The sequence below is a fragment of the Silurus meridionalis genome, chromosome 4 (assembly GCF_014805685.1).
Source record: "Silurus meridionalis isolate SWU-2019-XX chromosome 4, ASM1480568v1, whole genome shotgun sequence".
Lineage (NCBI taxonomy): Eukaryota > Metazoa > Chordata > Actinopteri > Siluriformes > Siluridae > Silurus > Silurus meridionalis.
In genome coordinates this window covers 1,380,152-1,404,036 of record NC_060887.1, presented here as the reverse complement: position 1 = coordinate 1,404,036, position 23,885 = coordinate 1,380,152, and the positions used below count along the sequence as shown (strand labels likewise).

Below are 23,885 nucleotides of genomic sequence, written 5' to 3'. Positions count from 1 at the left end.
ATCTATTATTATTGTAATGTTTAATGAACATGTAATATTTCAAATTGTGTTGTTTTGTTTCTTCATTTAAATATGAACTAAAAATTAAAAGTTTAGTGCAGCCTTATAACATCTACTGTTTAAATAGAACTTTTAACAACCTCAGTTAGTTAAAACATCAGAAATCACACTTTCACAATGCATTCAGTTTTGTTTGATTCATTAATTTCTACTCTGTAGATTCAGTTCAAGTCACTCGGTTCAAAAGAGTTCGGTTCAATAAATTCATTTAAAATAATAAGGTCCAGAAGAGTCGGTTCACTGGATTCGGTTCAATTGAGTCTGAATCGAAGATTCATTTCTAGTTCAATAACAGAACAAATAGCATTCGTACAGTTCAGAGTCTGATTTGAGGTTTGATCAAGTTTACATTTTATTATAACAATATGCTTAATTGAGTTCTTGCATGTAGATGATACTTTTAATAAATTTAATACTAACTTCATGCAGTTTCTCACCATAAAGACTGGATTTTATAAAAACCTTTTGACAAAATAAATTGTTTAAATGTTATTAATTCTGTACTCGTTATTTCTACATTATTTATTACATTAATTTTAATCAACTTTATTTAACTTCTGTTTCATTTATTTATAATCACAAAAATTCAGCTTAAAAATTAAACATGAACCCCCTGTATGTAAAACAGTTAACAGCTTAAATTCAAAACAGTTTAATATTATCTAAAAAAAAATATCTTGCTTTGTAAAAGATCAACATCACATATAACTAGACAACAAAACACCATTAATAATACAGTGGAACCTCGGTTACGGATTTAATTCGTTCGGTACTTTATTCAGAACCTGAAAAGTTCGTATCCCGATACAAATTTCCCCATAATAATGAACAGAAACTTCGGTAATTCGTTCTGGACAACCAAAAATATTACTTAAATAAAAATAAAGCCAATATTCACTAATATTATTTACTTTTAACATGTTATATTAAAATCATACCACATAAAAACATACAAAAGAGGAAAAGATCTTTACCGGTACTTTCCTTTGAGAAGACTCGCTGCAGGAGACGACGTTCATAGAAGGGGAGGAGGAGAGTTATTGTTTGGAAGGAGAATCTTATTATATTATATTATTATATATTATTATATATTATATTATAGAATATTAAAGACAGTGTTATTAACACGATTAACACTCTGGACTTCAATACCCAGAGATAGTAGTTTAAAGAAACAGCTCTCATTGTCCCTCTAATGCGAGCTGTTTCTTTAAGGCTACTATCTCTGGGTATTGAAGTCCAGAGTGAAATGCATTATGGGTATTGTACTTCGGAAAAGAAATGTGCGGACTGGATGTTTTTCCTGTGTGCGATTCATATGAAGAAACCTGTTTGTGTTCTGCAGTGCGGCCTGTTAATCCAAGTTTATCCACCTGGGAGTTATATTATACTGTAACCCTGCTAATCTATCTTCATAAAAACAAGTAAAGTGGTTATGCATCGGCTAATGTTGTCCATCTCATCATTCCACAAGCATCAACTAACGAGTTGTTACGCTGCTGCTGGGAAAAGTTCAAGCGGATAAGTAACACGATGCTCTCGCTAGGGACACAGGACGCTAACTGATGTGACGAGCTGCGTGGATAGAGCAAAAACAACCAACTTGCCTGCGATTTTTTGGTGCGCGACGTTCGTATCCCGATATATTGTTCGTAACCAGGGCAAAATTTTGATGAACTGCGATTGTAACCTGAATTATACGTATGCCGGGCGTCAGAACCCGAGGTTCCACTGTATATTTGTACAGAATTAAGTAAAAAGAATGTCCTGACAGGGCCACTAGAGGGCAGTGTGAGACTGACATCTGACAACCAACTGCAGCTATTATTATTATTATTATTATTATTATTATTATTATTATTATTATAGGTTTTTTATGGGGGTATGAATGTTCCTTGCTTTTATTAGCAAGATCAGTTCAGTTCTGTTTTATAAATAAGATAAGGGGCGCTTATTTTTTTAACAATTAACATCAAACCAATTATTAGGAATTTATTAATTTCATCTCTTTGGGCTTCATATATGTGTAAATCTGCATATAATAAAAATAAAAATTAATCATTATAAAACTATAAATATGTTTAAATGTAGACCTTTATGTACTAAAGCACCTCAGTGCAATAAAGTATTACATTCTAAAGTCATGAGATGCAATAAAATCCACCTACAGAACCTACAGAAACCCAAAGTTCCTGACAGTGTTCAGGGCTCAGACACACTCTCACAGTGTAGATTAAAAACGTATCTTTTTAGCAAAGCCTACACATAACACACATCATATCATAACCTTGTGCTCCAGAACATCTGATCACATGCACATTATCAACTTGTGCTGTTAATATCATGAACAGCAGCTACGCTAATTCTCTCCACTGCTTCTCTTTCTCTCCCATCCCGAGACACCCTGAGGTTTGGCCAGCTCCAGTCACCTCCCACCTCATGAAGATTATGGACCTTTGACGAAGTAGATGCCGAACTCACAAACATCCCGAACCATCTAGAGACGTACCAGTGCCAATTGGATCCCACTACATGTGTGGAGTTTTGACATTGGACCTCCTGGAGTGTTTAAAGGCTCTGGCATGGAGAAGCTGATGCTGGATCTGTGATGATCACAAATGTTGAGCTCAGTAGCTCCTAGTTTTATAACCATAATGACTGTATAAGGCTGTAGAAAGAACATGGGAGATGATGGGAGAAATGTCACGACGGACAATTTCTTTATTTTACTGTCACTGTCGCACAGACTGCTGCAGACGGAACAAGGAAATATTGGTACAGAGGCAGGATGCTGAAGCTGCTGCAGCTGCCAGGTGAAAGAGAGCTGCAACAGCAATCGCAGCAGGTTTACCTGTGCAACATGTCAGAAATTCACCTGTGCCAAAAGGAGGGACGATGGACACTGGGTCTGCAAACGCTATAAAGTTTGAAACACTTTAAAATAAAACAGACTTGTGTATCGATATATTGTGAATGTGTGTCTTTTGTATAAATATGGCAGGCATTTCTGAAGGTTTCCATGTCACACACAAAGGTTCAAAATCAACTGTGAATAATGCACAGTAAAGCTCAAAGTGTCTTCTTTTTAAAGAAATTTAAATTGTGTATGTAGGACATTTTTATCAGGAACTGTTAACATTTAAATTTAGGTAGGACATTTTCAGCTGTGAGTCCAAACAGACCAAGATGGCGGCGCGTCTCTACAGATTACAGAATTTTCTTTACAGAAATTTCTCCACTAACTGCAAGTTGATTCACTCAGAACAGGCTTGCACACCTCTCATATAGCCGATAAACATTACTAGACATCGGTCACAACTACAGAGAGGGACTTTCAACTTCCTCGGGAAATCGCTCGAACAACGCTCACCGCTGATCCACCTCGGCCAGCAGCGAGACCCCAGCGCCGGCGCCGAGACCGTAAACGGAGGGGAAGCGAGGCACCATTATGTCTAGGCGAAGGCTAAATCCACATCAACAATCTCTCCCAAGCATATTCCTTGCTAATGTACGGTCTCTGGTGAACAAAATGGATGAACTGCTGCTCCGGATAACATCACACAAGCGGATTAAGGAATGTAATGTCATGATTTTTACGGATTTTCAGGGGTCGCAGTGTTTTCCGGGCGGACAGGACGGCAGGGTGGAGGTCTGTGCATTTATGTTAACAAATCAAAAAAGCTTTTGCGAATTTCTGGCCAGAACTTGTCAGGGAGCTGCTGCAGGTTTTACTGAAATGATTAGTGGAACCATTTTGCTCATAGTGAACTATGTGCAAAGAACTTGTGAACTGGAACATTTGATTGGGTTGACGTGGAAGGCAGTGTATTCCCCACCCAGTGGAAACCCTTCACAAAAGTCCACCTGATGTGACTGCAATCAATCAAATCAAACTTCTAAGTCCACAAATCTTTATTCCTCTATTCCTGACTGAGAAATGCAATGAAGTACTGCTGCCTCTTTTACATCCCTGAATGCATTGTTGCTGATCATGTTGTAGAAATGGAGTAAGAAGTGACATCATATTACTAAATAGATTTGGGCAATGACTGCTGACAAAAACACAAATAATTAACTGATTTTATTTAAAATTAACAAATGAACATTTTATTAATATATTAAATGAAAAAAAAAATGATTTGATCATCTTTCAGAAGAAACAATGTTTTTTCCCAGCAAACTCTTAAATACGAGCATTAAGGGTTTTATGGTGACATCTCCCTAAAAATAAATTCAAAAAGAAAATACATTTTAAAGATATTTAAATATAGTAATAAAACATTTTTCCTCAGTATGTGGACAGCAGAGTCACTGCACTACAACATACTTACATTTCTGTTGATTAGTTGTCAGTTATATCCAAAATTCTGTCAATGAAATCCTTTATGGTCTATATAAGAAAACACATACATTTTATAAGAAACTATACTGATAGCAAACATAAATAAATAAAATTTACTACTACTGAAACTGAAAGTTTTAATTTGTGTGTGTGAAGTTATACATACAGTGCATATACAGTGGAACCCACTTATCTGGACCTCGGTGAACTCGCCAACCCTATTAAGTCGACGTTTTTGAAGTGGAACTGCCAAATTCTCGCTTTGTCTTAGCATTTTTTGATCGGATATGTCGCCGAACCCTAATATCTCGAGCACAAGGGGGTGGGGGGGGGGGTGGGGGGGGGGGGGGTACTTAACGTCGGTTATGTCAGGAATCCCCCCTGCCACGCCCCCTTTGGTGGCGGCATTCCCCGAAGCACCCTGCTTCTTCTCCCGTGTATGCCCGCCCGCACGGAGTTTGTCGCAGTCATGCTGATCACACACACCTGACTCTCATTCACTTACTCATCCCATCTCCTATTTAAGCCCCTCACCTCCACACACTTGCGGTCCGTTATTGTTTGTGCATGATCGTATGTGTTGGTTCATGGCGGTCTGTGTAATCGCGTATTCGTATCCCGCTACATACCCTTCTTCTCGAACTGCGCATTCTCTCAACGGCCCCCCGGAATTCCCCCGATCCTGCTGTTTTCCATGTTCACGCTGTCTGCACCACGTTTATCCGTTGCTGCACAGCGCTGCGCTTTCCATTGCGTGGATCCGTGGATTCTCTACACGAACTGTCTCTGCTTTCACAGAACTTCGTGGACCGTGCTCACGGAGCGCACCACTGGATATTACTGCTTCGCTACAAGTATTGGTGGATTATCTCCTGAGTATTCTCTATAAACTTTGCGTTTACTTCGGCTTCCGCCTACTTCCGCATTACAGGTTATCTTGATCCACATGACCAATCAATCAAATCGCGGCAACGCTGTTGTGTAAAAAACCCCTTCAAAAACACGTGCATGCACATTCTCATTTATTAATGCGCATCATTTACATAAAGAAATTTCAAGCACGTTAATGTATTGCTGCCATATCGCCAGGTCGTTGGTTATCTCGATGCTTTTTGGCGTCCACTAGGCCGGCGACATAACTGGGTTCCACTGTATATATATATTTTATTTAGTTATTTTTTTTTATTATATGATATGTAGACAATTAACAGTTTCATTCTGTTGTTCTCAACCTTTTTTTTTCTTAATACATTGTCCCTCGATCATTAGAATAGTGCTTACAGTTAGTTTTTATTTTTTATTTTTGGTGAAGCTACAAATAAATGTATTACCTCTGGTTCTACCTCCAGCAGCTCCATTGCAAAATGGATACAATTGTATTCCAGTATGTTGTATACAGGTCTTCTTCTCTTCGCAAGACACACTTTTTCGAAAAAGTTACCCGGAATCCCATTCTCCTTCCTGTAGACCACAAACTGGTCGTCTTCACAAAACACCTCCAGATCTAATTTTCCCACTTCTCCATGACCAACAAGGGACTGGGTGGGACATTTGTGGGGTTTTGCTGGAAAAAAGATATGATATTTAATGTTATATAGTATTATAAATATTTGTTTGTTTTTCCATGTTTATTGTGATGCTACAGGAATGAAGAGGGCTAAGATAGACAGAAGCAGTTAAGTGTTAAATGGACACATAAACATGGAATTCAGTACAAAGGCAATAATCTCTACATTGTGATTTTATGATTAGACTTTAGGTGTTTGTTATTTTAAAAAGAAGCCTGAGATGCTGTAATGTATACACCCATATATTAAGTTAAATAAAAATAAATTGTTGTGTCATTTATATTGAACTTTACATGAAGACTTAGAGATTTACGTGTAAAATGGATGATGTCCTTGACCACGTCACAGCAGCAAACACCAGCATGGTAATATCCGAGGCTTGATCCCCCACTGCTGCTCGCTCTTTTGACCAGGATCAGGTCTCCAAGCTTCAGATCTAACGGCAATTCTTGATCATGACGTTTGATTATTTTGAAACCTTTTGGTGCACAGCCGAGGCGATCAAAACTTGTCCTACAAAAGAATTGACCCACCACAAGGAATATTTTCAGCTAAAAGTGTAAAAGTGTGACTAAAGACAAACATTCATAATCTGTCTAATCATGTCTACTTATTTTTTTAAATGTACTTTATTTTAATACATATTTCCTTAAACAAATCCTGCTTTAGATACATAAACAACTACAGCAATAAAATGTTAATAAAAGCTATAATGTAGCATTCTGTACTATCTTCTTAACATCAATAAAACAAAGTACATTTTTATACTGAATTTGAATTGAGTCTGAATTACTGGTTACTGCCAGTCTATTTGTGTGAGTTTGTGGTTTCAGGGGCTGCTGTAACTATAAAGACAGGGTTTGGTGAGTTTCCACACACAATCATTTACATGGCTGTAGTTTTTGCAGATTATAAACATTGTTGCAATTTTTGACCCTTATAAATAATATAATAATACAATTTAATTTAATTCATTTTAGTTTTTAAACTGATTTGTCTAAATTAAATCATGTATTTTTAATATATAAATATATGTGTAATAGAGTATTTAAGTAAGCTCCAGGGCAACATCGAGCGGGCTCGCATGAAGATCAAGCCGAGCAAGTCCAGAAGCATTTCCATCATCAAGGAAAGCTGTCAGACCACCGGTTCCACATCGGCAAGGAACCCATCCCAACTGTCTTAGAGAAGCCAGTGAGGAGTCTAGGTCGGTGGTATAATGCCTCCCTTAAAGACAAAGAGCAAGTAGAGCAGCTTAGGAAGGAGGTAGCCAGTGGCCTGGAGAACATCGACAGAACCCTGCTTCCTTGCAAGCTAAAGCTCTGGTGCATGCAGTATGGACTACTTCCACGTCTCCTATGGCCACTAACCCTCTACGAAGTCCCACTCTCAAAGGTGGAAAAGCTGGAGACTGGTCAGCTCATACGTAAGGAAGTGGCTTGGCCTTCCCAGGTGCCTCAGCAGTATTGGACTTTATGGCAAAGGGATACTACACCTGCCCATTTCCAGTCTGGTAGAGGAGTACAAGTGTGCCAAAGTCAGACTGGAGATGATACTACTGGATTCGAGTGATCCATTTGTAGCCCAAGCGGCCCCCATCTTGGCCACCGGAAGGAAGTGGACCCCGATGGCTAGCTAGCGTGTCCACTGTCTTCCAGCCTCTGAACAGCGTTACAAATTATGAGTATGCATTATAAGTCTGCATCTCTGGAGAGTACGTTGTATTTTATTTACCTTTTTAATGTTTTTGTCATGTTATTAGACAAATATTGTTTCTAAACTGCTCCAGATGATGTAGGTGGCGCAGATGCAGTTGGAGTGTAAAGGTTTGGAGCTTGCTTTAGTATAAATTGTTATTCACCCTCCATATGTGAAATGTATCTCTCTCTGTAATGCAATGCGTTGTTATATTGTGTTTTTGTATAGTATTGATGGTCTCTATAATTGCGACATGATAGTGGTGGTATTAAAAGGTGTATTAAGTCAGGTAAGTCCACAATAAAAGCCCCAGGTACCAAATGCACGGCCGGTCACTGGAGTAGTGTTAACACAACAAAGAACACAGACACTCACCATTGCTGTCTTCCAACACGTTTACTGTAGAATCTATGAGGAAATATTAATTATGTTGTAAATTACATTAGAAGTATGTTTTAAATACCAACCTACAGTAACATCTCATTACAAACAATATGAACACAATGATGAATTTAAAGTACACTTAAGTAAAAACAGTATAATTTACCTTAAAATGTAGGTTTCTGCAAAAAACTGAAAAAATGTAGGTTTCTGCGAAACCTGAAAAGGAAAACAGGAAGTAAATGCACTGAAGTTTTCATGTAGGAGCAACACATCAAAATGTTACTGCTGGCAAAACCCACAACCTCTCCTTATGCTGCTACTACCAAGAACAACAGAGGTAGTAAAATGACCATTAACTATTTTTTTTGTTACTAAGGGTCACAGACATGAAATTGGCGAATACAAGTCCGATCCAGTAAATAATTCACAAAGAATCTCTCCCAAGGACAAGTGAGCATTTAACTGGGTTGACAATGAAGGACTGGGTTTGAACTAGGCAGGCGCTTTCCTTCTCTCTAAGGCCAATCTCTTCATTCTGCCATGACTGAGAAATGCTACAAACCAGTAGCCACATAACTCACAGCTTATCGAAATCAGATTCAGATTAAATTCACACTTGTATTCTTAAGAAACCAGGATGTAAATATTTACCTTAAAAAGCTGTAGTACTATTACAATATCATCATTAAATGCCGTTTTAAAAATTCTTCTTCAGAAAAAAGTAATTTATGCTTAGTGTTTTATTGCATAATTTTACTTTTGTGACATTCTTAATGTCTTTATATTGATTGAAATTCACAGTCTTTTTTGTAATAAACATGTGTTGAGGAAACCGATTCCACAAACAAGTCTCCAAAGTTTAAACTAGAGGACTACACCCATGTTAAGAATTATAGTATTTAGCAGGTTAGTGTTACCAAATATAGCACTGTTAGGATATTAATAATATATTAATATTAATGCAGTAATATTATCAGGGGTCACCAACATGGCACCAGGTAGTCCACAAGGACCACATGAGTCACCCATGAGCCTTTTCTAAAAGAGCTGTTTCCTACCTTGTTAAATCATTGTTGATAATTATTGTGAGAAATTATTAAGATGATCAGTGTCTTTACATAGATGAATAAAATTGATTATTAATAACATATAACTAAAGGTTAATTGAGCAAATTTGTTATTTCAGAAGTGTGTATTAAACTGGTTGGCCTTCACATTAATTGGTCCCCAAGAAGTAGCTCTGAGTTTAAAAAGCTTAGTGACCCCTGTTCTAAATCCTTTAACATTAGTAAACTTTCAATGTAACTGTAATCGACTAACTTGAAAATGTTTTGTTAGGTTACTAAGAAAGAGTTTCTTAACTTTTAACTGATTACTAAACTTAAATGTATGTTGCAAAAATGATTTCCAAACCTTTTTTTTTTTCTTACATAAATCAAACTTACAATGACTTTACAATGCACCCGCATAGAAAAATGCATCTTATTTAGGAAAAAAAAAAATCTGGTCTGTCTGCTCCATCTCTTCAGACCAGTCAGTATCAGGTGTGACCACCATTTGCCTCACGCATTTTATCCTGTACAGTAAAAACCTCTCCAAAGTGACAGACACCATCGAATGTGAGCATTTGCCCACTCAAGTCGAACTGCAGTCAGGTTGAGACCCCGATGAGGATGACGAGCATGTAGATGAGCTTCCCCTCCTGACAGTTAGAGCAGAAATTCTTTGGTTATGCAAACGGATAGTTGCAGCATCTGTCCGGGTGTCTGGTCTCAGACAATGTTGGAGGTGAAGATGCAGGATGTGGAGGTCCTGGGCTGGTGTGGTTACACGTGCTCTGCGGTTGTGAGGCCGGTTGGATGTACTGCCAAATTCTCTGAGACGGCTTATGGTAGAGAAATTAACATTTAATTCACAGGCAACAGCTTTGGACATTCCTGCAGTCAGCATGCCAATTGCACGCTCCCTCAAAACTTGCGACATCTGTGGCATTGAGCTGTGTGATAAAACTGCACATTTTAGAGTGGCCTCTCTCTCTCTCTCTCTCTCTCTCTCTCTCTTTGTCCAGGGCCAAACTCAATATTTATTGAAAAATTGACTACAATTGTGCATGTTTTCCGTCTCTCCAGATGTGTAATGTTGAACCTTTTCATATGGAAACAAACTTTAGTTTTGTATAAACATTAAATCTGGAACAACCAACGTTTAATATTATAAACATGTGAGAAATTAAATTTGAAATAAAACACACATCAGTGGTATTTATTTTTTATTTTCTCTCTCTCTCTCTCTCTCTCTCTCTCTCTCTCTCTTTGTAGCCTTTGAAGTTCATTTTTAATGTAAATCTTTTTTTTACAGGGCAACAACAAAAACCAAAAATAATAATAATTTCCTTCAATTAAAAAAGGCAATCTTTCATCTATTAACAGTCCATGCCTTGGAGTAGAAAAAGTGCATAAAGACAACATTTATTCAAGCTCAGCTTTTTACACTCTGATTGACTCTGATTAGTTGAAGACAGATTCCTGCATCTCTTCTTAGATGCTAGTGCATCATGTCTGGGTTTAGGCTCTGATCTGAGGAAATCCTCAGGATTGAGTGAAGATGTTCATCAGTGAGACTCCTGAGTGGTGTTTTGTTCATCTTCATTAAAGAGAACAGTTACACACACAGATATGTGCTGCTGAACATAGAGAGATTTGAGCAGCTTGTGTACGGAGTTGCTGTGCAGCGCACACAGAGTCGTACTTTGACTTGAGCGTGTCTCTACACTGGAGTTCAATCAGCTCCATTTGGAGGTTGGTTGGTGCGCTTTCCAAGTCAATCACAAACGGATTACTGAACAGTTCAAATCTGCATTTCTGGGCTTTAAAGTCTGCAAATCGCCGGTAAATTCAGCGCTGAGTACGCAGAGTTTTTCAGTGGTCTCGTCTGAAGCGCCAACGCACTAACAAAGCATTCTGGGATTTGTAGTATTAGCGGAGCATTCTGGGATTTGTAGTATTAGCGTTGTATGCGCTATATTCTGGCGGGACAGCTCTAATACACATTTGATATGATCTCGCGGGCCAAATATAATTGCACTGAGCCTGAGTTTGACACCCCTGATCTATGTCATGATATAGTGCATATCAGATCCTTTTGAGGACACATGAAATAAGCACGTTAGTTGAACACATATAATTGAATTCTTGACTGAGATTACAGGAGAAAAGTGCATGTGACTGAGAGAGAAATTTAATGTGAATACATATTTTTTCCAGAAGCTACAGTTACTTATGGTACACCGAACACACCAAGTTGGATCCAGCAACTATAAAAATGCTGACTAAAAAACAAGAGGCACGGTAATGCTACCAGGCGCGGGAATGATACTTGCATCCATGTCCAAGCAATTATGAGAAAGATACTGATCAAATCCCATTTGGCTTCCCATAAACACACAATTTAGCCTTAAATAAAAAAAAATTGTGACTGGAAATATGACAATTTCATATATAATATGACTAAATATTAGGCCGAATATTATTCTGTCTCTTTCTCACACACTACACTGTCACCCAACCTGAAATGCCTCACATCCACAATTGGTTGTGTGCATCTGTGACAAAGTGACCTGTTGCTGTTGGTAATCGCAGCACAAACACTCACATACAAACACCACAACTTTAAAAAACTTTCATCCTCTGTAACCCCCTACTGAGGGGATGTGGGGGCACATACACATTACAGTCTTTCACACATGCAAACATCCCCTCCACTTTCATCCTCTGACTATATTTCCTGCTGTGCCTAACAAGTAAACATATAGCTAGGTTTTGGTTTCTTTTTGTCTGGTCTTAGGTTTTAAAAACTTACCTGTGTTCGGGTGTTTGCAGGTGTAGTGCTCAATGTCGACCCCCTTGGCTGAAGTCCACTACACCCCTTCGCGTGCACGCGGACAGTACCGTCGAGTTTCCTGTAGATGGCACTAAAACACGGAAAGTTCGGTCAAATGCTCCCTGATCCTCACACCAAACGTTCAATTTGACAAAAATGTATACAGTTATCTGGAGATGGCGGTATAAACTCAGTAATCATTTGCTTTTTAAACCCTCTTGCCTTGATTCCATCCCCTTGAAAGAGTCACTAAATGTTCTGCACTAAAGTGCTTATAGTGCAGGTAGTGTGCGAGCGATCTACTGCAGTGTGAGCACTTCAAGTTCATTACTGAACTCTGCCCCTCGCTGATACACTACCACATTTCCCACCACACCTCACACTTCGTTATATCGCTAATGGACTGTCTACACAAAAACTCATGCTCACTTGCTCACTTTTCACCTCACACTTTGTTATTGCACTAATAGACTGTTTACACAAAACTATGCTCATTTGCACACTGCTCTCTCTTTATTGCTGCTCACCATTAACTTATTACCATTGTATATATACCCGTTTTCTGTTTATAATAATATCAATATATTATGTTCACCATTCACATCCTTCTGTAAATCTTACAGTATATAGTAATAGTATAGTAATAGGCATCTGTAAATCATGTTCACAGTACATATATACTCACCTGTATATTATTGTTCATCTGTAAATCATGTTCACAGTACATATATACTCACCTGTATATTATTGTTCATCTGTAAATCATGTTCATAGTACATATATACTCATCTGTACATTACTGTTCATAGTACATATTTATCCATCTGTATATAATATTCATAATACATATATGTAAACTGTTTATAGTCCTATATTACCATTCTATTTAACTATGTAAATCATGTAAAAACTGTATATCCTGCACTTGCTGTTATTGCACTCTGGTTAGACCCAGACTGCATTTCATTGCCTTGTACTTGTACATGTGTAATGACAATAAAGTTGAATCTAATGTAATCTAATCTAAAATGGGTACACTTCCTGATACACTTCCTCTGATACACTTCCCTTACGATAAAAAAATATATTTTAAAATATATTTAGAAGATTATTTCAAAATATACAACAAATCGCGAACAAATCTATTTGCTTAATACATATATATATATATATATATATATATATATATATATATATATATATATATATATATATACATTCTTCAATACGTCCTACCTCTGATTGATGTCCCACCTCTGCTCCCTACTCTTACCACATATAACAATCATCCGCAAACATCATAGTCCACGGAGACTCCTGTGTGACCTCCTCGGTCAACTTGTCCATCACCAATGCAAATAAGAAAGGGCTCAGAGATGATCCTTCAAGCAGTCCCACCTCCACCTTAAACCAGTCTGTGGCTCCTACTGCACACTTCACTGCTGTCACACTTTCCTCATATATGTCCTGCACCAGCCTCACATACTTCTCTGACACACCTGACTTCCTCATACAATACCACAACTCCTCTCTCCACCCTGTTGTACGCTTTCTCTAAATCCACACACGATGCAACTCCTTCTGACCTTCTCTATACTTCTCCATCAATATTCTCAAAGCAAATAATGCGTCTGTAAAGCTCTTCCTCTGCATGAAACCATACTGCTGCTCACAGATGGTCACCTCTTCTCTCAGCCTGGCTTCCACTACTCTTTCCCATAACTTCATGGTGTGACTGATCAACATAATTCCCCTGTAGTTACTGCAGGTCTGCACATCTCCCTTATTCCTAAAAAAACGGTACCAGCACACTCCTTCTCCATTCCTCAGGCATCCTCTTAACTTCTAAAATCTTATTAATCTAGTTAAAAAGTCCACTGCCATCTCTCCTAAACATCTCTATGCTTCCACTGTAACCTCAGTCACCAGATATTTACATTGTAAATCATGACTGTACTGCAATGCACAGTCATAGTACATATATATTCATATTACATATATATTATTTGTATATTATGTTCTTAGTACATATATATTAATCTGTATACTACATTTATAGTACATATACATCTTTAAATTACTGTTTATAGTCTATTTATGTTTATAGTCTACAGCACTTGCTGTTATTGCACTCTGGTTAGACCCAGACTGCATTTCGTTGCCTTGTACTTGTACATGTGTAATGACAATAAAGTTGAATCTAATCTAATCTAATCTAATCTAATCATCAAGAACCATGAGACGGCTTTCAGACAAGTAATGCAGTGGATAATGGACTTGTGCAGACTCAACAACTCTGGTGTTCACACCTGTGGAGAACCTCACCTGATCTCTCAAATCCTCCAGTATTGTGAATAACCAAACACACACTTTATACACACTTTTATCCTCACAACCAGACTATTTCTTCCTTAAAATTTTCCCAAAGCTGAAGAGTTGCAATCTGGAAACATATTACCTGAATCGTCATTAAGGCTTATTTATGCTGTGCAGGTGCTTGTGTGGATTTATAGGGTAGTGGTCATCACATCTGGTTTACACACAGAAGGTCCTGGGTTCAACTCCCAATGCAGCTAGCAAATCGGAATGAGGTTTATGTATATGTCACAAATTGTTACTCGATCCTGGAAATAAATTAACAAATTTGCACGTTACTGCATTGTGCTTGTAACAGCAATGGAGAAAAAGCATTCCAAAATTAGAAGAAAAAGGCCAAGGGCACGACTCCACTGGGCCTCGAAATCAGAACCTTCTGCGTTTAAAGCAGATGTGATGACTGCCACACTATGGAACCTGTTGCTGACAAGGCTGATGTGCATAAATAGAATTTTTTTTTTTACAATTTTTCTTAAAAAAATAAAAATAATAGTAAATATAAAGTAATAATAATCCTGCTAGCAGGAAATTAGTATCAGAGGCTCAAGAGCATGGCTCCACTGGGGGCCGAATACAAGACCTTCTGCATGCAAAGCAGACATGATGACCACTACACTTAGGAACCGGTTACTTGGAAGGTTGATGTCCAATGTGCATAAATAGGAACATTTTTCAAAATCTCAGTGGAACAATGTGAATTAAAGTTAGAAAACTCACTCAAATGTCCCCATGTTTTGCCCAATAATAGTTTTAGTCATTTAAATGAGTTTCTTTTTCTAACTTTGCTCTGTGTTTCACTACAGGAATCGCTCTGGGAGAGACCAACTATGGAAGCTCCTATGACACCACATCTGTCTTAACAGGTCGACCCGTCTGTCCCCCTCTTACAATGTCATTCACACTTTCTTCCCATGAACAACCACATCAAGCTCTCTCAGCATATCCAGATTTAAATGAGTACAGGGAGGTCGCATCTCACCCATGTCCTTCTTCATATGGAGGAACCATCTCGGGCAGGGACCTTCACCTGATGGTCATCGTGCGCATGGGCCCTGTAACCGCAATGGACAAAAAGCATTTAGAATCCGAGACTCAAGGGCATGGCTCCACTGGGCCTCGAACCCAGGACCTTCTGCGTGTAAAGCAGACGTGATGACCACTACACTATGGAACCTGCTGCTGAGAAGGTTGATGTCCAATGTGCATAAATAGAAACATGTCTCTCAAACTCTAACTGGAAAAATATAAATTAAACTTAGAAAACTCATTGACTAAGTTGTCACAATCATCTCCACTGTTTTGAGCGTGTTAAGCTCCAGGTTTTTATGACTGCACCATGTCTCTCAGGTCTTTCTTCACTGAAGCAGGGTCGTTGGCTGAAAACTGATTTTCCAGCTTTTTAGAGTAGCTCCTCTTAGACACTCTATGAGGATCAATGATGAGGATTAATCTTCCTCATATTAATAATTTAATCATGTACTACAGAATTTGAAAATAACTTAACCGAGAACAGAAATCTGAGGGTACATTGGGAAGAAGTTTCCCAAAACTGGATTGTTGCAATCTGAAAACATGTTACCTGAATCATTATTTCTGCTTATTTATGCTGTGCAGGTGATTGTGTGGATCCATAGGGTAGTGGTCATCACATCTGCTTTACATGCTGAACGTTCTGGCTTCAACTCCCAGTGGGACCATGCAGGTTGTAAACATGAATAAAGTTTATATATTACAAATTGTTACTCAATCCTGGAAATAAATGAACAGTTTTGCATGTTTCTGCATTGTGCTTTTAACAGAAATGGAGAAAAAACATTCCAAAATTAGAAGCCAAGGGCTTGGCTCTACTGGGGATCAAACCCAGGACCTTCTGCATGTAAAGCAGATGTGATGACCACTACACCATGGAACCTGCTGCTGACAAGCCTGATATCCAATGTGTATTAATAGAAATATTTTCGAGATTTTTCTTAAACAAAAATAAAAATACAAGTAAATCCTGCTAGTAGGAAATTAAAATCAGAGGCTCAAGAGCATATCTCCACTGTGGGTCAAACCCAAGACCTTCTGCATGTAAAACAGACATGATGACCATTACACTCCAGTATTAACAATCAATGGCTGTTTCTTCCAATGTTATAAATCACTATATACTGCTCCTTTATCTGCTGACACTTCAACATTAGAGGCCTTTTTCAAAATGTATGTATTCCTACAATAAGTGTAGGTACAGCATTACAATTGGATGAGTTTATATCTGATACAGAAATAGCCTTAGCAAGTCTGCCTTCTGGTAAATCACCTGGACCAGGATACGAAAATCTTAGCAAAAACTCTGACCTGCCGTCTGGAGAAAGTTCTGCCTTGTGTTATTTCACCTGAACAAACAGTCTTCATCAAGAACAGATACTCTTCTTGTAATATTGGGCGCATGTTGAATGTTATATATAACCCATCTCTATCTGACACTTCTTTAGAGGTGGAGGAGCAGAAGGTGGAGAAGCAGAAGTTGAGGAGCAGAAGGTGGAGGATCAAAAAGAACAGACTGAAGTCCTTTGGACTTTTGGAGACTTTAGAGAATGTGAGAAAATGTATAACTGTGTGTAGATAATCAGGTAAAATATTATTTAGGAGTCTGACTTTGTTGAAGGTGTTTATGTCTCACCATAAATCTGATTATCACGAATCACACAGCACAACTTACTCAAAAGTCTAATGCTGAATGTTTCCTGTTTTTTTTATCCTAAAGAAATGTAAATGAAGTGATGAACACACTGGATGTTGTTGTTCTGTAGACAGTCACACTGCTGCTGAGAAATCTGGACTGTACTGTGGATGAAGGACGTGTATGAAGCGTTCCTGAGATTTGGGACTGTCCTCACTGCACACGTCATTTATAACTACTGATCCTTACATTTTCCTTCGTTCTCAGTAACTTGGGGTTTCCTCCCTGTACTCAGCTGGAGTATTTTCTGAACGTGGAGAGCTCTGATATTGTGAACCTCTAACATGTTTGATGTGCACTCTTTGCTTTGTGTTTCTGCTCGCTGTCCCATACAGGTCATGATGGAGAACGGACGCTCAAAAGGCTTCGGTATGTGACGTTTTCATGTCCTGATGAGGCTCGAGTAGACATCGTGGAGATGAACGGCAGGGTGCTGGGCAGCAGGACTGTGTACTTAAGTCCCTCTCAGACCACCCAGGGACGAAGTCACGGCATGAAGGTAGAAACCATCTCGCCTTCAAAACCCTGCCCAGACCCAAGACCCAACGCCAACAAGAACATCCATCCACAGAGTGAGTCAAAGCCGTCCGATTAGTTTTGTTTTAACTATTCTGATTCTATTTCCAGTGTGTTTTATAGAGACCTTCATGATCTGGAGCAGGTTTTGGTCACAGCTGTGTTTGGTCACATGTAATAATTGGTTTAATACTGAGTGATTGATCAGTGTGTATTATTAAAGTCAGCAATGCAAACACACACATGCACTCAAACATTGGATGCTGAATTTGTTCTGTTTTCTGTAGGAATTAGGATTAGATCCTCTATTATACCAGAACCAGTGTACACTTGCAGCAAGTTTCTGCTCTCAGAAAATGACCTTTAAATAAAAGTGCTTCATTGTTCATTCACCAGTGAGACCAGAACCTTGATGATAAAAGAACACAGCTGTTCTGTTTATATTATAGGATACAGACAGTGCTTGTTATTTCTCATGGTTTTCTACATGAGAGTGATGTAATGCTCATGTTTTTGCTTTCTGTATCTCCTCACTCACTTCTACAGGTGGTACTGCACAATGGACGGTCCAAAGGCTTTGGATTTGTCTGATATTCCTCTCTGGATGAAGACACTAATGCCATCAGAGAGTTGAATGGAAAGCTGGTGAGCAGGAGGTCACTGTGTATCACTATGGCTGAGCAGTGGACAGAGAGCAGCCGCCACACCAAGCCCTACCTCCATCCATCCAGGAACATGCAGTGGTTCCATCTACAGCGTAAGTCATACTGTCCTCATAATGTCCTACAAAACTTTACTAAACACACACTGTGTACCGTCAAACACACACATTATGTAAAGTAACACATCTCTGTTTTTCACTTTCAGGTCATCGTGCTGTCGTTCTGCTCCACTGAATTCATCATTTTATTTATTTTGCTTTTATTTATTATTTCTTTCTCTTTTTTACAGAAATAGTTTTATTACTGTAAATAAATATGTAAATAACTAACAGTAATGAAGGTGTTTCATTATTGATCATTCATAAAATTCCCTCTTAATACATGAGAACTTTCATTAGAACTGAAAGAGACGGCGCTGTGAAAAGAGAACAGTAATAACAGAGTTGTGTTCGTGAAAACCCTGGAAACAGATCATGTAAATACACTACTCTGACGCTGACACCATTTATTTAATGGATGAATAAAATTGATCTGAAATAAATTCAAATATTTAAGCTGTAATACTGCACTGTATTTAACTTATTATTATTATTATTATTATTATTATTATTATTATTATTATTATTATATTGTTATAATTTTAAATGTATTGATAGATTTTATTTTGAAACTTTATATTTTATGTTTTATTTCAGTTAATACATTTTTTATTGTATTTAATTTGTGTCGGTTTATGTTCTAATCTCTAATATACACTAAAAGCCTTTATATTTATAAATGTGTATTTAAATCACAGATATAAAAAAATTAATAATATGTAAAAAGATCTAATATCTACCAAAAAAATCACTCAGTGTTGATTTAAGATGTTTGGACATTTAATCCAGCTCATAAATCCTATAAAACATGCAGCATTAAACATGAACTTCCAGCAGATGAACATCTCATAATACTGTCTGGAAGTGAGAAATGTACAGGTTGTTTTTACTCCATACACATGAACTTACTTTGATCAGAAACACAATCATACTCCAAATCAATTAATCAATAAAGTCAATAAAAGAATCCCAAACTGCTGTGTGTCTTGTCCTCGCTATTAATGACGTCATTAGAGCTCCACTACTTCTAATGACCTGCTGTGACAGTGAGCTCTAATACACATCACACTGCCACCTACTGGTCATTTATGATTCTGCAACATTTATAGAGTCACTCCGGTCAACTTCCGGTTCTCAACTCGGATTCACTCGCTTTATACACAGTTTACAGCCGTTTTTATCTTATTTATGACTGTAATATCACTCTTCTCTCAGGAACAACAGAAAAGCTGTGAAGACATGATATTTTATCCGCTCTTTACCTCTGTAATGTGCGCATGCGCATAGTGTCAGGTTAAAAGAGACCGGGTTACGTCACAGACGGAGGGCGGGGCATCTGCCTGTGACGTCACAGTAAGGCAACGTCTATAATTGGAAACGTCTCTGTTTCTCTCATTTCCAGATTTTTGCTTGTGAGTAAAGAGGCATAAACATGGAGCTCTTCAGAAGGTTTAGAGATTTTCAAACCAGAAGATCAAGAAAACTAAGCAGATTGCTGAAATGAAGGAGAAGCTGGAACACATGGAGAAAGTAGAGAAAGACTTGGATGCATTTTCTCTTCTAATAATAGAGAAGATAACAGAAGAGAAAGAAGAGAAAGCCATTCTGCTACAGACGGTGCAAAAGCTGGAGGCTACTTTGGCTTCTGAGCGAAAGCAGCAGGAACAGGACATAACTGAGAGAAGCCAGAGCTGGGCGAGAGAACAAAAACAACTGGAGGAACGTGTTGCTCAGCTTGAGTTTATTTTGGAGCAGACCACCATGAAGCTACAGTCTTCCTTGAAAATCAATGAGGAACTGGAGAAAACTGTAGACTGTGAGAGAGAGCTGGACAAGAGAACAAACGAAAGTGGAGAAACATGTTGCTCAGCTTGAGGTCACTTTGGATCAGACCACCATGGAGCTCCAGTCTTCCCTGAAAATCCATGAGGAACTGGAGAAAACTGTAGAATGTGAGAGAGAGCTGGAAGAGAGAACAAAAACGACTGGAGGAACATGTTGCTCAGCTTAAGCTCACTTTGGAACAGACCACCATGGAGCTCCAGGATACTCAGAATCACTGTGAGAAAATAAAAATAGTGCAGAGCAGGAGAGAGATCATTTGATCAGAGAGAAAGAGCGACTGGAGGAACGTGTTGCTCAGTTTGAGCCCACGTTGGATTTTAAAGAAAACAGGAGGATGAAAGAGAGAAAACTAAACTTGACATAGAGGAGAGGAACAACTTACAGCTTCAGACCAACAGGGGGCTCCAGGATACCCAGAATCTCTGTGAGGAAGAAAAGAAGACTTCAGAGAATAAAACAGATCATTATATGAGAGTCCGAGGCGATGGGAGGAAATTGTTGCTCAGCTGAGACAAGAAAACATTCAAAAGAAAAGGAGAAATAGAAAAAAAAGAAGACGACAAGAGAAACAGAGAGTCTGAACATGCCTTTTTCCTCTTTCTGTTTCTCTTATGGCTATTTATGATAGTTTTACACTTATAGTCAATAGTATAAAGCTGAGTGTAAAGCTATTGTATCTTGTAGATCGTCTCGTCTTTTGATCATTTTTTATTTCTGTCTTGTCAAATCTTTTTTTATCTTTTTTTAAATCTTGATTTTAATCTTTTACTACAAAGAGTCACAATAAACACTAATAACAACCATTATTTTTGTCTTCCTTACAAACACCGTATGACCTCCTCATGGATTCTTCCACTTAGTTTATATCGCTCTTGTGGGGCAGGGGGCTGTGGCTCGGGGTCATAATGCTGAGGGGGAGGGAGGTCAGGAGGAGAGGAAACTGGTCCTCAGTGCCACATTGTGCAAAACACCACACACCCTGATAATCTTACACACTTTTTCCGGGTGGTATAAAAGTCTTCCACCTGAGACATCCAGAGCTCCACATCTGCATTTCTGGAGGTGAGGAGCATCTGAGGGGTGAAGCCTCTGTCACCTGTCATATTATAGACTACATCAGGACAATGTTTACAATTTCTACATGTTGTTAAAGTCACCAAGAAGCCAGTCATCACGTCCTGCAGCTGCATAGATCACATAGATCCAGGAGCACAGCTGTAGGAATCTAAATCAGATTATTATCCAGTCATCATCATGGGCGAAATCATCATGGTCCCTGGAGACTCTTTCTCCTTAATCTTCCATTGGTGTAATCCTCCAGCAGTGCCATCATGCAGCATTACACACGGGGGTCACCACAGCATTTATATGTTTACAGTAATTACACTGATCATTAACACCTTGGCAAAATCAGCATGAATTAGTGGCATCATCACCAGTGATACAATTTGAAGATGAAAATGTGACATGTGAACACGTTTCTTCATGCCAGTTTTGTCATGAACATCATTATAGTTAGGACTGAAAATGAGAACATAAAGAGAGTAACGACTGTGTGAGAGCGTAATGGCTGCATTTCCAGATTTATTGAAGGAAAATATGTCGTTATTTACACTGTGTTCTGCAGTTATCTAATGGTAGGGGATTTGATGTTCTCCTGTATTCCATGCAGTCGGGCATCTCCTCCTCCTGCGCTCCCGTAGTGGAATGTGATGGTGAGACGCCGCTGATTACAAATTTAGAGTGAATTTTTATTTAACATTTGAGTTGGATTTTATAAGAAGGTGTTTATGAAACAACTATCACTCAGTACAAACCCAAATAACCTGCAGGATTTCATCTTCATGATCACAACACTTCAAACAAAACATCTACAGTACATACAGGATTCAGGGCCATTTTTCAATATTTATATGTTACGGTAATTTTGTATTATTTATATTAGGAGTCTTTAACGACTCTGTGCATATGTTTAAAAAAAATGACCATGTTACTGTATGTACAATGATACTAATTGTGTTCATGTATTACAAACACTTTATTAGGAGCACCTCAGAGGCGATTTCTTTAAGACTGCAAGGGAAGCTCGGCTTCCCTTATAATGTCACAAAATTAATGGTCAAATATGTACTATTGTATTAACATTTTATTGACTAAAAATGCGTTAGAAAACGTTCATCTCAAAGACGAGTTTGTTCAGAATCAATTACATATAGCAGGTCGGCTGACTCGATTTCCTTCTCATACATTCCCGCAGCGTCACAGTGCATTTCCCTATTGAAGCCCAGCGTCCATTGACTTCAATGGGGCTGCTTTGAATGGTTTTTTTCAGCGCTTCGAAACTAGACGGTCATTGGATAAACGCTGCGATTATGTCCCGCCCACGGATGCGCAGCGTCTCTGGGGGTGAATGGGGAGTGGGCTGGCCCGGACTCCGAGCTTCTGCGTGATGATTGGAGGGTCTGTCGAAAGACTGCATCTCCTTTTGACTGACAGCGATTCTGTACTATAAGGAATCACTGAAGCTATTCGCGCTCAGTCCCATCATGATTTCTCAAGTTCAGTCAAAATAAAAACTGCTGCAACCTATTTCTTTGATATTTGCTTGGCGAAATTGCTTGATTTTCATCATAAATTTCACACAATTATACACCACATTCCTTGTTTCAGTTTTACAGAGTTTAATATTTTTTTTTTAGATCGTTCATTCATTCATTCATTCCTTCATTCATGGCCATCACTTTGATTCAGGAAGACTGAGGTCAGAACTTTAAGTCCTGTATTCAGATCAGGACTTGCAGGGTAACAGGGGAAAGCTGTGTGATTACTTGGTGTTCCTTAAAGACATGGAGTTGGACAGTGCAATGCCTCAGCTTTACAAACTGTTCTCATTAGTGACAACAATTGGAGCTACATCTGCAGGTGTAGAAAGGAGCTTCTCCTGTTTAAAGCGACTCAAGTCCTACACCCGAAACACAATGGGCCAAGGCCGTTTAAGCAGCCTAGCTCTGCTGGCCATTGAGAGGACACTGGTCAAGTCACTTGAAAAGACTCCTAGTTGGTACGACAGGGTCACAGACCATTTTCTTGAAAAGGAACGTAGGGCAGAATTTACTTTTAAATAAATAGACAATTTTATGATGTAGGCCGAAAATGAGCTTCCCCTCTCTGACAGACCAGTAGCCGCCACTGGAGCACCTATATATTCATATACACTGTGTGTGTGTGTGTGTGTGTGTGTGTGTGTGTGTGTGTGTGTGTGTGTGTGTGTGTGTGATTATTTGTACAAAGAGTTCCGTCTCATCACTTTCATTATTTTAGATCAAACATGTGCCCTACTACTATCAGGTAAAATACAATGTACTCGTGGGAAAAAACACAAAAAACAAAGTGTCCAAAAAAACTTACGACCCCCAGGCTGAAATAGTCCACGCAGAAACAAAACAGAGTAAGAACAGGAGCTTTGAGGGTTGGGATTTGGACTGTAGTTTATGTTAACAGTCTGCTACACTGACTCAGGACTACAGTTTGTATCTGATCATCACTTCACCTCAACATCATTTAGCTGTAATAAATGGACATTCAGTGAAACCCAGATGAGGACGGGTTCCCTCTGGTTCCTCTAAAGTTTTCTTCCTTATGCCGTCTCGGGGAGTTTGTTCTTGCTGCAGTCGCCACCGGCTTTTTCATCAGAGACAAACTTACACATAAAGAACATCATATTTATTTGTA

At 38.5% G+C, this 23,885-nt stretch overlaps 1 protein-coding gene and 1 non-coding gene across 3 annotated transcripts in view; one reads left to right on the top strand and one right to left on the bottom strand.

Moving 5' to 3' along the window:
• The window catches only part of LOC124384638 (eukaryotic translation initiation factor 4 gamma 3-like), a 1,295,064-nt gene that overhangs the window by 253,951 nt on the left and 1,017,228 nt on the right, over positions 1 to 23,885 (top strand). The window lies entirely within an intron of this gene.
• Positions 15,409 to 15,481, bottom strand: trnav-uac. The gene has a single exon. It is a non-coding gene; the product is annotated as a tRNA-Val (tRNA).